This window comes from Lathyrus oleraceus, chromosome 4 (genome assembly GCF_024323335.1).
Source record: "Lathyrus oleraceus cultivar Zhongwan6 chromosome 4, CAAS_Psat_ZW6_1.0, whole genome shotgun sequence".
Taxonomy (NCBI): Eukaryota; Viridiplantae; Streptophyta; class Magnoliopsida; order Fabales; family Fabaceae; genus Lathyrus; species Lathyrus oleraceus.
The window spans coordinates 288200594-288217971 of record NC_066582.1 but is presented as its reverse complement, the minus strand read 5'-3'; the positions used below and the strand labels follow the sequence as shown (position 1 = coordinate 288217971).

At 33.9% G+C, this 17378-nt stretch overlaps 1 pseudogene; it reads right to left on the bottom strand.

Annotated features, from left to right (window-relative positions):
• Nucleotides 1-11105: 11105 nt before the first annotated feature.
• On the bottom strand, nucleotides 11106-13961 carry LOC127075153 (formin-like protein 4; annotated as a pseudogene).
• Between the last annotated feature and the right edge of the window lie 3417 nt (nucleotides 13962-17378).

Here is a 17378-nt window from a genome sequence, read left to right as displayed (position 1 = left end):
ACACTTCATTAATGCTTTCTCACAATAAATGTCTTCTCTTTGAAATTCTTTGCTGTCTTTCTACTAGCTGAAAGATCCAAGTGTAACAGATGGTGACTCTCTTTCACGATATGATTCATAAAGAAATAAAGGTCTACATCAATGACATAATTTCCAAATCTCGGATAGAGGATGATTACTTGGTCCATTTGTAGAAGTTATTTGCTCGTTTAAGAAAATTCAAACTACGTTTGAATCCTAACAAGTGCACCTTCGGTGTCAGATCAGGAAAATTACTCGGATAGTCATCCAAAGAGGAATTGAAGTCGATCCTGACAAAGTGAAGGCCATACAAAACTTGCCATCACCGAGTACTGAGAAAGAGGTTCATGGCTTCTTAGGGAGATTCAACTACATAGCTATATTCATCTTTCACCTTACAGCCACTTATGAACCAATTTTTAAAATATTGAGGAAAAATCAAGCCATCGAGTGGAACAAAGATTGTCAAGGGGCACTCGATAAAATCAAAGAATACTTGTAAGAGCCACCGATATTAATACCCCCTATTCTATGGAGACCCCTCATTATGTATTTAATTGTACTTGATGAGTCTATGAGTTGTGTATTAGGGAAGCATGATGAGACAGCCAGAAAAGAGCATGCCATTTATAACTCGAGCAAGAAGTTTTCAGACTGTGAATCCTGATACTCATTACTTAAAAAGACTCGTTGTGCACTAGCATGAGCCGTACGACGCCTAAGACAGTTCATGTTGACCCACACCACGTGGTTGATATAAAAGATGGATCATATCAAGTATATATTTGAGAAATCCGCTCTCACTAGGAGGATTGCTTGTTGGAAGATGTTGTTGTCCAAATTCAACATTCAATTTGTTACTTAGAAAGCAATATAAGGGAGTGTGTAATCAGAATATCTCGCTCACCAACTAGTCCAGGATTATCAACCTATGTGGATTGAGTTTCCTGATGAAGACATCATGGTTCTAAATGAGAAGAAGATCGTAGGTGACGATGAAGGGCCCGAACCAGGAGCTCGATGGAAGCTCACGTTCGATGGCGCCTCAAATGCCACAGAGCATGAAATTTGAGCTGTCTTAATCTCTCCAAGGAATGGTTAGACTCACTTCACAGCAAGAATGTGCTTTGAATGCACGAACAATATGGGTAAATACAAAACATGTACCATGGGAATTAAAGTTGCTATTGACCTAAGAATTAAATTCCTATAGGTGTATGGAGACTCTGAATTAGTGATCTATCAAGTAGAAGGAGAATGGGAAACTCGTCATCCTAAACTGATCCCATGCCATGCTCATGTCATATAGATGATTAAGAATTTTGAGGAAATCACCTTTCATCACATTCCTAGAGAGGAAAATCAGGTAACAGATGCTTTAGCTACATTATCACCAATGTACAAAGTGAACTTCCACAATGAAACACCAATTATAAGAATGTGTCATAGAGATGGACCATCATGTTATTTAGTAGTTGAAGAAGAACATGATGATAAGCCCTGGTTTTATGGCACCAAACACTACCTTTAGAAACAGGAGTACCCCTCAAATGCTTCGAGTGGGGAGAAGAAAACTCTAAGAAGGTTGACATCATATTTCTTCCAAAATGGTGATGCACTCTACAAGAGAAACTATGACATAGTCCTGCTCAAACACTTGGATAAGCACGAAACGGACATGCTCTTCAAGGAGATTCATAAAGGATCTTTTGGAACCCATTCTAATGAACATGAAATGGCCAAGAAAATCCTCAGAGCTGGATAATATTGGTTGACTATGGAAATTGTCTGCTTCAGACATGTCAAGAAGTGTCACAAATGTCAGATTTACGCGGATAAAGTGCATGTACCACCAACTCATCTAAATGTTTTAACTGCACCATGGCCATTCTCTATGTGGGGAATATACATGATTGAGCTTATTAAACCAAAAGCTGCAAACGAACATTGATTCATTCTGGTTTCTATTGAATACTTTACTAAGTGGGTAGAAGCTACTTCTTATGCTAATGTGTCGAGACAAGTGGTCACCTGGTTTATCAAGAAAGAGATAATTTATCGCTACAACATTCCCAGTAAAATTATCACTAATAATGGGTCATACCTGAACAACAAGATGATGAAAGAGTTATGCGAGAGCTTCAAGATTGAACACCATAATTCATCACCATATCGGCCAAAGATGAATGGAGTTGTAGAAACCGCAAACAAGAATATCAAAAAGATCATCTAGAAGATGGTGAAAACCTACAAGGATTGGCACTAAATGCTTCCTTTTGCGTTGCATGGCTATATAACTTCAATTCATACTTTAACTGGGGCAACCCCCTTTTCTTTGGTATATGGAGTGAAAGTAGTACTTCATATTGAAGTTGATATCCCCTCGTTGAGAATCTTAATGGAGACTAAATTGGAGGAGAAAGAATGGGTCCAAATAAGATTAGACCAACTGAATCTCATAGAGGAGAAAAGTATGACCATATTATGTCACTGTCAGTTATATCAGAAGAGACTCAAGAAAGCATTCAACAAAAAAGTATGTCCTCGAGAGTTCAAGGAAGGCAACATAGTGCTGAAAATGATACTACATATCCAAAAGGATTCACGCGGAAAATGGACCCAAAACTATGAAGGGCCATATGTCATGAAGAAGGCCTTCTCTGGTGGAACCTGGATCATTACAACCATGGATGGAGAGGAGTTTCCACTATTTTGAACTCCGAAGCAGTCAAGAAATAGTATGCATAGAAAAAGAGGATAAAAAAGCCCGCTAATTCAAAAACCCCAAAGGGAGGCTTAGGAAAAAAAATAGTGCATCCCGGTGGGCTGAAAACTCAAAAGAGCAGTCCCGGAAAAAAATAGAGATAAACAAAAAAATAAAACCCGATAAGTCAAGAACCTGAAAGAACGACTTACGCAAAAAAGGGTATATCATCCCGGTAGGCCGAAAACTCAAAAGGGCGGTCCAGACAAAAGTTAGGGATTTTCAAAAGGAAAATGACTGCAACACACGAGCCTACATCACAACAGAAACTTAGATGGAAAGGACCAGTCCAATCATCATCTCCAAAAGTGAAGTACTGCGACTTTAAGGTCATATGGAAAGTAGCATGTGTTGTAATTCAGTGGGAACTCAAACAAATCTCCATTGACATTTTTTCTGTCTCAGTAATTTCCTTATATATGGATTTCATCTTCACGTATTATTACCCATTCATGGGTCAAATTTCTCATCAAATAAAAATCTCTTTCTTCATTATTTTGTTTACTACTTGTTTTCAAAATGTTGATTCTTTTGATAAATAACGCATTGAAATTTTGGGAATAAAAAAAAGCTTTAAAAACATATTTTGCTTTGCTTTTAAAATGTCTAAGGGATATCGTCGGCTTCCAATATTGCATCCAGTGCACAAGGGATAAATATCTTATCATTCGCCACAACTAGGCCATTGATGAAGTTGTTGTTCTTCGATAAGAACAATCATTAACTTACCAGAACAAAGCATATATGGGGCATCAAGAGCAGCCTTATATGTTCCACAACCACAAAGTTGTAATGATCTTAAATGTTGGGGAGTCAGAAATTCTCCCAACAAACCACACCCCTCATTCTTTGCAACCACAAAAGACCAACCTCATTTGTAAACCTTAAGAGAAAAATCCAATCCTCATTGGCCCAACAAGGCCCATTCTTCAATGGAATTCCAAATTGCAATCCCGCTTGGCACATCTCAAAATTCCAACCTCGCTTGACACCTCTCAAAATTCCAACCTCGCTTGGCACCTCACAAAGATCAACCTCGATTGTCCCTTTCTAATTAAAGAAAACCAAGCCATGTCAAGAACACTTGCCTTGAAATCCAATATCCATTGGCACTCATCCGTCAATCCATTACATTCACCAATCATGCATTTCACATATCACATGGCACACATTAACAAATGCATAGACCTAAAACATATTATGCATTAACAAACGCATATGCACAAAGCATGCATACATAGAATAAGCTAGGATTCTGTGACCTCTTATGGATGTCCAGATTAATCCTCAGCCAAGTCAATTGTTTTTCCCAAGAGAGTTCTTATCTCAATAGGAATTCTTATTGGTTTCCCCTAATCGGTAACTTCCCTTGCAAAGTCTCATTTGAAAGTCTTCCCCAACAAGCTTTCTCCATAGAGAGTCCCTTATGAAATCTTTCCCAGTGGATGGTCATATTAAACGATCCATACTAACTCATGAGTAAGTGTTGACCTTTCATATCCCCACTTATCTTCCTTTTCCTTGATCTAAGCATCGACCTTCGGATTGAAGACTATCACCTTATCTTGATCTAAGCATCAAACTTCGAGTTGACGACGGTCACCCTTTTTTTTATCTAAGCATCAATCTCGAGATTGATGATGATCTATCTATTTATTTTGAGCTAAGCATCAACCTATGGGTTGACGATGATCACCCTTTTTTATCTAAGCACCAATCTCTGAATCGAAGATGATCCATCTATTTCTTTTGATCTAAGGACCGGCCTCTGGTTGGAGACGATCACCATTTGTTGATCTAAGCATCAATCTTAGGAATAACGATGATCCTTCTCTTTCGATCTAAGCATAAAATCTCGAGTTGACGATGATCCCTTTCCTGTTTGATCTAAGCATCAACTCTTATGTTGACGATGATATTGCATCCTATCCTATATTATTTGTCCCATATTTCTCTTTATCCCACGAAAGAAAAAATTGGGGGCCTTCTATATTTAATTATCTTCCATTATGAGAATATGAAGACTGATGTCGTTCATCCTCTCTGATTAAAGATATTTAAATAGGGGCAGTTGTCACACTCTAAATTTTGCCCACTAATTTTTATCAGAGCTTTCTATTGTGGACCATCAGTTATATCTAGGTCAGTTGCCTTTGTATTGACTGAGTCATTTTGACTCATCTAAGTCATTTTGGTTTATCTTAGTCCTTTTGTTTCATCAAAGCCAATCATTTAGAATAATTTACTTTTTGGTCTTTGTCAAAGGTCAACCTAGTTGACTAAAAGTCAAAGGGGAACATTTTGACTTTTAGCCATTTCTTTTTATTTTAATTTATTTACTAAAATAATTTTCCTTTATTTATACATTTATTTGCATTTTTCATTTATTATTATTGTTATTTCATTTATCTTTGTTCTATTTTTATTTTTATCATTATTATTATTCTTTTTTTCTATCATCATTATTTTGTTTTGTTTTTGAGTCCAAAAAATCACGAACATCAAAAAATATCCAAGACATCCAAAATCTGATTAAATCAAACAAAACCAATTTTTCATTACAATCATAATCGATTACATTTGATATTTCATAAATCATACAAGCTTGAGCCCTAAGTAAAACTCAGAATCAAATCTGATCAAAACTTCCTAAAAATAGATTAATCCACTTGAATGTTTGACCTAGGTTTAGTGCTATATAAACCTAAGATGATTACACTGAGAGGTGACAAAAAAAGAGAAATCCAAAATTACACAGAAAGATACTAACCTTAATCCTAAAAGTTTGTCTTCACATTGAAGACAATACCTCACAACGACAAAGAAGGAGAAGAAGTCAAAAACACAAAAAGGGAAGAAACATAAAGAAAAAGGAAAGACAAATAAATAGAAGAGAAAAAGAAGTCCACCTTTGGGGAATTCAAGACACTCCAGGTTGGTACCCTTTGCTTGAACTCTTGATTGTCACTGGTTGTGTTATTTTTGTTTTTGTTTTGATGTTGAATAAAATCAGGCCGTGTATTTAGTTTGTGTTTGAGGTTCGATTTACTTTGGTTTAAAGTGGTGTAGGGTTCATTTTGGTTTAGACAGAGGGGTACTTAGGGTTTTGGGGAGTTTGGAATTTTTGTTGTTTGTTTGGTGTTTTGAGGTTTGATTGTTGTCTGTGAGGACCATATATTTGGATTGTTGTGATTATTTTTGGATTTGGGTTAGGGTTACGTTAGTTCTGGGAAGATTTAGGGTTTGGGTGGAGGTAAACAAGATTTGGTTCTGCATCTATAACTTAAGTTTTGATGATAACAATGTTGCATTTGTGCGAGAACAATTTTGGTACCCTAATGGTTTATTATTGTGTAGCTTTAACAATTTGTTTTGATTCTGAGTATATGACGTGCAACGTCATCAGTCTCTAAACGATGAGTTCTTATTCCGCTTCTTCGTCCATCATAAGAAGTTCTGAAAGATGTTCAAAGTTGTGGCTGCATTGATCTTTCTGCTTATGTGCTAATTCACTCCTGAGAAGCTTTTGAGGAGACGATATATTGCTGCTATAACATTCTCTCAGTTCGTGCTTCTGGACATGACTTTGATCACTAGGCTTATGAAGAATGGGAAGCTTCTAAAGTTGTGTTACTTAGCTGAAGATTCTGAAGATCTCAAGCCATACGCTGAGGTTATCAAGGTTCTGACTGAAGATTATGAAGATACTGAAGATCTCAAGCCAGACTACTGACGTTGTCAAGGTTCTGACCGAATATTCTGAAGTTTCTGAATCTAGCTTTATGTTTCTTCATTTCATGCTTCATCAACTTTCATCAGAAGCCAATGAACTTGAAGATAAGATCAAATGGCACGTGGTCAAATAGTACATAGTACAAATCAAATATCCTTTCCACTGCCTAATATTGCGGACAAGGACAGTACTATACATCACACCTGTCACTAAGTTTGTGGGCGAAGGACAATATGCAATATCACTCATTTCACCATCTAATAATGTACAACCGCTCTATTTGGTTTCCCCATTTTGCCCTCCAACAGTCTTCTTCTTATGCTATATAAGTGGTACTTGGAGATTTGAAGAAAATATACACAAGAACGCTGAAGCGCTGCTATACTTGACCGAGTCTATTTCTTTGTGAAAAGCTATCATTCTTTATACATAATTTTTCTTTGAGTATTTGTTTACCATTTGTGTAAAATCTTCTTGTGTAAAAGCAACTTGTAACACACAAAATATTAGTCAAATTGTTTGTTTGATTCCTTAAGGAGACTGTGGTATAGTCGGATCCTTGAGAAGACAAATGAAGGTTATTGTTTGTGAGTCCTTAAGGAGACTAGGGTATAGTCAAATCCTTGAGAAGATAAAGAAGTTTATTCTTTGTGCGTCCTTAAGGAGACCGGGGTATAGTAGGATCCTTAAGAAGACAAAGAATGTTATTCTTTGTGATTATTGTAATCAGTTGATTATAGTGGATTAAGTCCTTGTGTATAAGGGCAAAATCACCTTGGCGGGTCGAACAAAGTAGCTTTGAGTTTCAAACGAACCAGGATAAAAATACTTGTATTTTTATCTCTTTATTATGAACATTTAAATGGTGTTCTTGAGTTGGTACAAAGCTTTTGTTTTGTAAAACCCAATTCAAACCCCCTTTTCTTGTGTTTTTCACACCTTCAATTGGCATCAGAGCTCCGATTCTGATTGTGATAAAAGTTTTATCAACACTTCACAGTGTTCAGTATAGATCCAAGTTTGTGTGAGAAACAATGGCTGCTGATAATGCTGATAATATTGTTAATAACAATGAAAGAGACCACTACAGTGCAAAACCACCAATCTCCAAGACTCGTTATTGAGCCGAAGTCCTAACTCGTCACTGGACTGAAGTCCTACCTATCTCCGATATACATGATGCATGCATATAACAAACAAATGCAATACTCATCTTAAACCTCCAACTCCAATACTCGTCACTAGTTCCTCTCCGAACCTAAAACTCAGCATGAACATCGCCAATACAAGACCACAACAAGGGTTCCCCTCTGAACCAAACATCTCAGCATAAACTTAACACATTTTCTCCTAATGAGGCATTCGTCACAAATTTAACATAATAATTAAATTATATAATTTCTTGGCAATATTCATCGATACTCATAAACAACATAAAAACAACATCGAATAAACATAGAAAACTGAATCCACTAAAAAAATCAAGCCAAACGACCCAAAATCGGTCAAACAAGGGCTGACGATCAACCCTCCAAGCATGACGGTCGTCACGCCTACTTGTCGCCTCTCTCTCTCTCTCTCTCTCTCTCTCTCTCTCTCTCTCTCCCTCTCTCTCTCATACATTTGCCATCATGATTACGTTTGGGCAAGGAGCCCGCCCCTAAGGTCACGATGGTTGGTCAGTCACTCCGCTGATGTCCGTCAGCTTATCCCAACACAATGACGGTTGGCTCGTCACGAAGGTGGCGCTGGTCACCACTGTGCATAACACATATTTATGCATTTTCTCTATTGGAGCACTTTCGAAGCTCCGATTTCGATCACAAAAAACCTAAAACTCACAGAAAATCATTGCACATCACTTTTACAATATTAAACACATCAATTTCGTATAGATTAATCATTATATCACCGATTGACAACAAATATATTAATATGTTCATCAATTTAAATCATATCAACCTGAACATCAAAACTCAAAATTGCACATAGAATTTCATACGAAAATTAGTCACCAATACATTACGAAATTCACAGTATATCAAAACAATCAAGAGAGATTTTGCACAAACCATCTCAAGATTCAACAATTTCATCAATGAAATAAAATAGAAAGAAAAGAGAAAGAGGATAAGGAATCTATCCTTCACCCATATAATGAACAATCACCACTCACCTCAAATTTTCAGCAAAGGCTGAAGCTTTGACTATGGAGATTTTATTTTCTCCTTCCAAAATCTTTCCTAGGGTTTCGCTTCTTTTGCCTATTTTCACGAAAACCACGTACTAAGCAAACTCTTTTTCAACTGTTTTATTTTAAAAAATAAAACCCAATTCTCTTTTATTTTAATTAATTTTAAAACCCCCCATAAACTCTCACTAATACCTATCTCTCTAATTTTTTAAAAACTCTACTTTTTCTTCAAAATCTCAAAATCTCATTTTTCTCTATTATTTTAAATAAATAAAATTATAACAATTACGACCCATACTCAAAAAAATAATTAGAACAATTAAATAACTCAAAACACTCCAAAACTCGATTATATAAAAAAAAACAAAAAAAATCAAGGTGTTACATTGATCAACTACAATAATACCACAACAATTATAAAAATTGAGAGTAATTAGTACAATGGTAAGAGACATCAAATGAGAAGAAAATAAAATATTATTAGAGGTTATCTCTAAAGAAGCTAAGAATGGACCATGTAACAGGTCCTTTGATGAAGGAATTAGCTATAAAAAAGTCTATAATACATCAAATAAGATAAGACTAATGTCTATAGGTAAGTGAGTTTCTCTTGGTGGTAACCCGACTTAAGGGATTCAAGAATCCAAGAGTTAGGTTCAATGGTTAATAACAAGTTGTGAGTAATATGAGATGCTCATGCTAGTATAAATAAAAGAAACATGAATCCTAAAGCAATAAAAGGATGAGTAGATAAAAACTCTTATTGAGATCTATACCTCGGTATGAGTAGAGTCCCTAGCTACAAAAGTACTCTTGATAGACTCACTTATATAACTGTGGAACTTAGTTGGTTCTTATGGAATCTCTACATAATTTTTTTAGAGCTTTCACTAAATTGGTATAGATGTATATGACCATTGAAGCACGAGCTTAGAGAATTCATCTTAAGAAAATGTTGTGTGCAAGTTTAATTTCAGAGATAGAGTTCAAGACTATGAGTCACTCTTGTTGAATTAGAATCTTACTTGCTATGCAAAGGTTCAAGTTGTAGACACCTCTGTTTATGTACAATTTCAAAAATGTTTGATGCTACTTCTGAAATATTTTTTTAAATTAAAGTGAGGGATTCTTTGAATTGAATGGGAGAACTTGGTAAAAAATAGACACTAGCTTGAACTATTGTGTGATGTGTGAGTTTGAAAAAGTTTAATAAGTCTCACATTAGAGGGAGAATACATTTTAGTAGTGCTTATATATTAGAGGGTGTCCTCTTGAGGTGTGTCTTAGAGGAATACATAATTTTGTAAAAGAGAGACAACACATCTCTTATGACCATCACACGCGCACCGCCATCTGCCCGCTTGCCTCGACTCAATTCAGCTCGATCAGACTGATCTTGGGCTTCAGTGATGCATAAATCATTTTATATCCCAAATTACAAAAAAAAAAAATATTAATTTTTATTAAATGTGTTGTTCTCATCCGTCCCATTAATTTCACACATAGTTTCAAGTCTTAATAGAGAGAGATTCAACCATCATTATTTGCATGTTTAATCAAACATCTCACAAATTCGAATTTTCAAAACTGATTCATCTGACCGTTTAAAGAACGGATCAAATCTGCTCTCTCATCTTTCTCTCTTATTTGGTTTGGACTTCAGCTAATAATAAAGATCTCCACCTCTCATTATTTTCACTCTAGCTTTTTGAATAAACCAAAATCTCTCTTTTCTTTCAGCTTGGCTTCATCTATATTTATCTTTTTGTTTTATTTTTGAGTGTCTGCTGTGTATCATATATGATTGATATTCATACTATATTCGAATGATATTCATATCACACATTTTTCGAGCAATTATTTACTGTGTAGAAGTAAGAGATGAACTATTTTATCCTAAAAAATATCGTGGTTGGTTGTCTACGTTACACAATTTCGAAGAAAGCAATCAAGTCTGAGAATTGAATCCGTAAAATTTTCAATGACACATTTTCAAAATCGATTTTTGAATGGACAAAGAATAGTTATTATCATTATATTTTTATGAGTACGCATGCTTATTTAATTCCTTCTAGTTCTTGACGCAATTTGAGTTTGGAAAGTTAGGAAGCATAGGTACGTCAAATATGCGGTTTGGTAAGAGAATTGGTAGCAATTATGATTCATTCTTTAGGAGAATAAAATAAAATAACATAATGCATGACATGATTTAAAGTGGCTCATGAAGTCAAATCTTTCTTCATAAGACTTGTTCCCTTGTTCCCTATGTGATATACCAAGTCAATTGCTCTAGGTAGCATCTTATCCAATATTTCACAACGTTTACAAGTGTATGTACATTAACAAAATTCCAAACAACTTAAATAAAAAAACACCTATAAACATGTCACAAGTCATTGAAATAGTCTTGTATGTTGATAAAAAAACTCAAATAAATCAATTTGTTACTACTTGATCCAAACAACAAAAACTCTAGCCAAAGTTGACAACAAAAACTCTAGCCATAGTTGAATCACTCAGGACTAATTACTGCACCGTTCAGTGCTGCAACGGTTGCAATGTCCGTTGAACGTCTATAACCACGACTGCAACTGTAATTTAAAATTATGATTCTGGCCTTCTCTTAGGATTCTTTTTTTTGCAAGTCACGTTCAATTTCAATGCAAACTTGATCGACCATTCCCAAAAAGTCTTTAACTATACCAAATAATTGAAGATTTTTTTCTTCTTTCTCTTTTGAACCTCCACATTCATAATATTGTGTTGTTTTACTAAGAATTTGCAACACAATTGTTTCTTTCTCCCTAACAAGTTTCAGTTCTTCCTTAGCATTTCCAATAAAATAATTCATTTCTTTCACAAAGTTTCCTCTTTCACCACTCTCACATTGTGAAACAAGTTCTTGAATTTCAATTAGTCTCATAGATAGTGATGAAATTGATTCAACTAAACTTTTATAATCCAAATTTGCTCCTTTTTTAACATTGTTGAATTCAGAACTTATTCCTCCCACAATTGATAATCCTAACATTGTGCATTCCCTTTCTCTTTTTTCATCCGAAACAACATTTGTTTCGATGTTTCCATTCATGTTCCTGCTTCTCTTTCGACTCATGTTTCGGGTTAGGCTGTTATTTCGGTTAAGAACAGCGCGTTTTCCTTCTGAATGAACAACTTCTTCGACAACAAAGTGAAGTAATGTGGTTTTTCCATTGTTGCTTTTCACATCATTGAGTTTCCTTAATGAATTCAAGTTAAAAGCTTGGGCATTACCTCTAGAAGTTCCGTCGTTCATTCGGTTCCCGGCCTTAAGAACCGCTTCTAGAAGCTTCAAGAAAAGTCCTTGACTTCTAAGCTCTTTACATCCGAATTCAATAGTCTGCAAAGAATCATTGATTTCCACGACCTCCGAGTCGTAGTTCAGCTTGAATAGCATCGCGTTCAAGCGGTTAAACGCGGAAGGAATGGCTTTAAGCATGTGATGTAGGAATGATTCTGCTGCAGCAAGTCTTGATGGATCTTCTTTGTATTGAAGGATAAGTGATTTCTCTTCTTGTGTTAGTGAAACTCTTGAAAGCTTTTCAATTGTGTCTCCATTTAGGCCTTTTCCTTCTATGAGCGCATCAAGAATTTCGTCTCGCGAGACGGCTAGTGATTTCAAAACAATAGCAATGTTTTGTGATTTTCTAGGATCAAGAAGGAATTTTTTTGTTGAGCCATCATTGCTTGGACTTGTTGAGTCAGTCTTTTGTTTAGGCGACATTCGATTGGTTGCGACGTAACCAAAGAGAGCTTCCATAAGATTTTGATCAACCCTAAAATAAAGAAATTCAAAAACCTAAGTTCAAATTATGTAAAAAGATAAAATACTAAAGTAACATTTGTAGAAACAAGAGTTCAAACTCTGATGAAGGTCGAGATTACTAACCTAACAACTGATTTACTAAACTTTTTTCAGAAAACTAAATTCGAACTCAGACGAAAAGAAAAATACTAACATAACAGCAAATATACTAATATTTGTCTATAACTCGGGACAATCAGACAAACCTCGAGTTATCACATTAGGATTTTACCTGAACGAGCCGCGATCGACTTTGTCCCAAACCATGGAATGATCAGCAGCATTAGTATTCACTTTATCCCAATGCAAAGGCTTCAACTTCACTTGATCATTGTTGGATTCTTCCACACCTTTCCCTAAAGAGTTTCTTTGATTGTTCTTGGAGATAGCTTTCGATGATGACATCGGAGGAGGTGGCGGTGGTGCTGCCTTCATCGGAGGAGGTGGTGGAGGTACTGCCTTCATTGGAGGAGGAGGAGGTGGCGGTGTTGCAACTATTGATGGCAAAACGGATGGTTGAGATTGAAATTCATGTTTTTCAACACCCTTTTTAACATATCCTTCATTATTGGATGGTTGAGATTGAATTCTTGGAATTCTATATAAATCATCCTCTTCTTGAATTATATGTGAAGATGAAGATTGTCCTTTAAGAAGAGGAGTTTCTTGAATGTACTTAGATTTTTTCTCTTGATTCTCTTCTTCATGACTAACTTCTTCGACTTTGTTTCTCGGACTATTCAAGATGATATCCTTATAAAGATCCTTGTTAGAATTCTTCTCTTCAAGTTTTCTCCAATATATCACATCCAAACCATCCTCATCAACAATCAACCCTCTCACATTTCCATCAATCTTTTCGAAAACATCCCCTTTCGGCACAACACCTTGTTGCCTATCACCATCAGAAGCAATGTTGTTTCTCTTTCTTTTTCTCAAACACCTTTTTACTAAAATGAAAATCAAACCACAAATAACTATAGTGCTTGCTGCAGTTGCCGCCACTGCTTTCGCTATCTTACCATTCGACGAACTACTTTTCGATACCGCGATTGGTTCTCGAGGTGGTGGTGGTGATGAAGGTTGTTCCTTTGGTGGTGGTGATGACACTGAAGTTGTTTCATTTTGGTAGAAAGTTTCTATGTTTTGAGGAGAATTATTTTGACAATAACAGATTTGTGTTGAAAGAATGTGAAAAACAAGACACAAAATAAGGATCATGTTGAAAGTCATTGAGGAAACGAGGTTTGTGAGAGAAAATATGATGTTTTTTTAGGTTTTTTGGTGTTCATTGATTGATTTGATAATAACTGAAAATTTTATCTTTGTTTTGTCCTTAAGTTATTGGTTTTTTGTTTTGTTTTTGTTTTGGTGACAGTTTCAAAAGTGTTGAAGCAGTTAATTGTTGTTGGCCTTCCATGAAATTGAATAGGGATTGTTTGGTACTTTAATTTAATATGAAAAGTTGGTGCTTGTTAGAGTCATAAAATAGACATGTTAAAAAGGATTGAAAGTGATTTATTTACTTTGTCAAATTTTAAGTGATTCCACACATGTGAAGTGGTGCTATCATGATTTTAATGTCTTGTTTTTGGCTTAAATTGAATATGCTTTTCTATATGTTAAATATTCATTTTTCTTTATTCTAAAAAAATATTAAAGCTATTTTTTTTAGTGTATTATGATTTTTTTCAATTTAATGAATTAATCTCTACTATCACACATAACTTTTTTTCAAGTTGTATATATAATTCGAGCATGTAACAATATTAAATCTCAGCAAAAAGTTTTACTATATATTATGATTCTTTTAATTTGAAAAATTAATCTCTGTAAGGCACAAATATATATATATATATATATATATATATATATATATATATATATATATATATATATATATATAAAATTGTATAGTCGAGTCTTCTAATTTCTGACTTTAGTTGTTGTCTACAAGTTATTCCAACAACTCATCTTAAACAATATAGATTATTAAAGGATTAAAATAAGAAGAATGGTAACCGATTCAATAATTATAGAACTTTTTAGCTTTAAGAATTAGTTGTGACTTAGTAGTCCTAATGAGGGCCATTCTTAATATTCAATGTTGAGAAATTGTAAAGTGGCTCAACAAATTGGCTTTTAGTTGAAACATTATAATCGCTTAAATAAAAATGCCATGAATTACCCTCATTTCATTTTGGTTTTCATTGGATTCTCTTCTTTTTCTTTGCTTGGATGATCATGAGGGTTACACTGTCGAATTCATTTTTTTATTTTATTTGTAGAAATCAATTTTTTAATTAGAGTTTCTTTTCACACACCTATAATTTTTTTATAAACCACACTCGTTTGAATATTATCCATTTGAAATATGTTTTATTTTGATGGATCCGAAATTACGGCTCTTTGGAGAAATTCGATCAAACTTCATTTTTTTTCTTTCTTTTTATTTCTGAAAACCTATCTTGCAACACATTTTATCCAAAAAATGTTTATAAGTATGGTCTAAAAGAAAATGCTAAATATTTAATTTAAAATTAATCATTCACAATCATAAAAATAAATTAAAGTATGTAATGCAATAATAGCATGCCAATCACTTTGGGCCCGTTTGTTTTGGTTTTTTTTAAAAATGATTTTTATAGTGTTATATATTTTAGTGTAAAAAAAATTTACAAAGAAACTTTTCATAAAAGCTTCAAATGAAAATTTTGTTTGAATAGTTATTCTTAAAATGTTATTTTAGGTATTTTATCATTTTATCAAAAAAAAAATTTGGATATCAAAATTTCAAAAAATCACTTAATTTTGAAGCTATTTCAAATAGCTTTTTCTAAAATTCATTTTTGAGATACAATTTTTTTTAAAAATTGTGATTTTGACTATGTTTTGATCTTCAATAATGTATATTTATGTTATACAATGAACAATTCAATCTTTTAATTTATCAAAAATAAATTTAGAAAAACTTGTAATATTTTAAAAAATATTTTTGTAAAATCCATTTTCAAAAATACAAAGAAAAAATCTATTTTTTTAAAGCTAAAACAAACTGGCCCTTTCTCTCTTCAACCTTCAATTCTTCAATTGTTGGCATCTTGTCATCTATTCATATAAAGGATGTGCAACTAGTCACATGAAAAATATATTCAATGAGTCATCATTTTCACAAATACGATGGTGATAGAGTAAACGATTAATAAATACATATAAATATGTATCACCATATCAATATTTATAGTATACTCATTATGTTTTTTTTATTATAAGTTACTTTATAATACTAAAACATAATTAATATTAGGCTGATTATTAAAAATCTGTGAGGTTAACAAAAGACTAATTTATTTTTTATTATTGAAACAATGATTCTTTATCCTCATTATTTTAAACAATCAAACTTAAGAGATTTGTATAAAATTTTAAAAAAAATTATAATTCAAACCTAAGTGTCTTTTAACAAAGCCATTTTGTATTAAGAATTAGCTAGATAATTGAAGTACATTGAATTTTCCTACTTTAATCGAGAACCACTCAGAGTATTATTCTATTTTTCTCCATTGTGACAAAGGTATATTTGATTCAGTTAGACCATTTAAATTTTTGAAGGTTCGGGTTTTAGATGATAGATGCATACAACTAATTGTTGATAACTGAAATATTAGTGTGATTGGTTGTCATATGTTTGTTTTATCTACTAATTTGAGATATCTTAAACCTATCTTAAGAAATGGAATAAAAAGAGATTTGAAAATATTCATTTTAAAGTCACTCAACCTACTGATAGAGTTAACAGAATCAAAGTTTAATTAATGATGTTAGTTATTGTGGATCTGTGTGCCTGCAAGTATAATCAAGAAGTAATCCAAGATAATAAAACTCATGGATACTAAGATTCAAGAAGTAACTGCTTAGCTTTGATGACGACATGATTTTGATGATGAAAACACTTGAAGTGGTTTTGACGATGACAACACTTGAAGTCTTGAAGTCAAGCAACTACTTAAGTTAGCTCAAACGGTCCAAGATGCACAAGATGGTTGATCAAAATCAAGCTATCCTTCTGAATCAAACAAAATACTTTTGTTTAAAGTCACTAGCGATTTAAACCTTCAACATCTCTGATGATGACAACTATTACGGAAATATCTTAAGCCTCATCTTGAAAACTTAAGGCTCTTGTATGATAAAGTTAAAGATAATGCCAAGACTTGAAGCTTCAAAGTGTCAAATAGAGGAAATGTGAAAGTTCGCGTACACATACTCGCGCGCGCGTGCGCGCACACACACACCCACCCACACACAAACACAAACCTATCACTTTTTAATTAAAACAAAAAAAATGTTTTATAGCCGAATCAGTTGATTAGAGGACCACTTGCTTAAATAAGAAATGCTTTTAATTTGTACAATCGGTTAGATGATGCATAATAGATTCCATAATAAATTATGACAATCTCTTAATGATTGGTAACGACTCTCTATCTAAACCTTTCAATTTGTGCAACAATATTTGATTAATTTCACTAGTTAATCAATTAGGTCATTTAATGGGCCCATGAATTATTTCCAAATTTACACATTTCTTGGACTATAAATAAAGAGCCTGTGCATTCTAGAAATTTTAGGATCGAATTCACTTCTCGGTTTTTGATATGATCGGTGTATTGCCCGAGATCTTCTATGAGATCGGTAGTGAGTTCCATGCACATCTCATACCGAGTTTACCGGGATCTGAAAGGATCGACCAAGTCGGAGCCATTATGGCCTTCCAAGAGACGTGTCTATCACATAATGATTAAATAGGGATCAGTTACAA